The following is a 1,382-nucleotide window of genomic DNA, read 5'->3' as shown; positions in this document are numbered from 1 at the left end:
ATAGGATTGGTAAAGATCTTTTCCCAATTTGTTGGTTGTCATTTTGTCCTATTGACAGTGTCTTTTGCATTACAGAAGCTTTGCAATTTTTATGAAGTCCCATTTGTCAATTCTTGATCTTAGAGCATAAGCTATTGGTGTTCTGTTCAGGAAATTTTACCCTGTGCCCATGTGCTTGAGGCACTTCCCCACTTTCTTTTCTATTAGTTTGAGTGTATCTGGTTTTATGTGGAGGTTGTTGATCCACTTGGACTTGAGCTTTGTACAAGGAGATAGGTCGAGTTTTCCTCTTATCACTGCTTTCATTGTGTCCCATAGGGTTTGCTATGACATTTCTTAATTTTCATTAAATTCTAAAAAATCTTTAATTTCTTTCTTTACTTCTTCCTTGACCAAGTTATCATTGAGTAGAGCATTGTTCAGCTTCCATGTGTATGTGTGCTTTCTGTTGTTTTTGTTGGAATTTAAGACCAGCCTTATTCCATGGTGACCTGATAGGGTAAATGGGATTATTTCAATCTTCTTTCTTTTTCTTTCTTTCTTTCTTTCTTTCTTTCTTCCTTTCTTTCTTTCTTTCTTTCTTTCTTTCTTTCTTTCTTTCTTTCTTTCTTTTTATTAGTCATTTTTTTATTTACATGTCATATGTTTTCTCCTTTCCCAGTTTCCCCTCCAAAAAACAAACAAACAAACAAACAAACAAAAACAACAAGAACAAACCCCTGTTGTCTCCCCACTCTCCATGCTTGCCACCCTACCCTCTCATTTAAAACATATTTTAAGTAAATAGAATTAAATCTCATTCTTGTTTCCCTTTTGTATCCCAACTACTCCCAGAGACCCCCTCTTCAATACCTACAATCTTTTATTGTCATATTCCTTAAAAGTTATAAAATATTATAACAATAAAAATGAGTATTGTAAAAGTTGTTTGATATAAAACAACAAACAATTTAACAGTGTTATGTAGATGCTTGTCTACAACAATACTGAAAATACATACATTTTTCTCAATATAAATTTTAAATAACTCCAAACACATTAACTGTATATTTCAAAATAATAAATACATCACTACTAGTATTTTCTTAAATGAACATAAATATATAGTTTGTTTGTTTGTTTGTTTTATATTTAGTAGAGTTTAAAATCTTGGCTCTTACTGTGGGACAAGCCCAAAATAAGAACAATTTTTAGATATTGGATTTCATTGTAATAAGGCTGCACTTCAATGACCCTTACATCACCAAAGGATTTTACCTTCACTGTAGCTAAGCTGAGAGTTGACAGTTTTGCTGCTCCAAGGAATGAATTGTCGGCATGATTTTTGGATACAGACTTCCTGCTATGGTCAAAACTATTTGACTTGAGTGAGTGACTTTATT

This window comes from Mastomys coucha, unplaced genomic scaffold (genome assembly GCF_008632895.1).
Source record: "Mastomys coucha isolate ucsf_1 unplaced genomic scaffold, UCSF_Mcou_1 pScaffold14, whole genome shotgun sequence".
Classification (NCBI taxonomy): domain Eukaryota; kingdom Metazoa; phylum Chordata; class Mammalia; order Rodentia; family Muridae; genus Mastomys; species Mastomys coucha.
The sequence above is the reverse complement of the archived record's forward strand: the minus strand, read 5'-3'. Positions refer to the sequence as shown.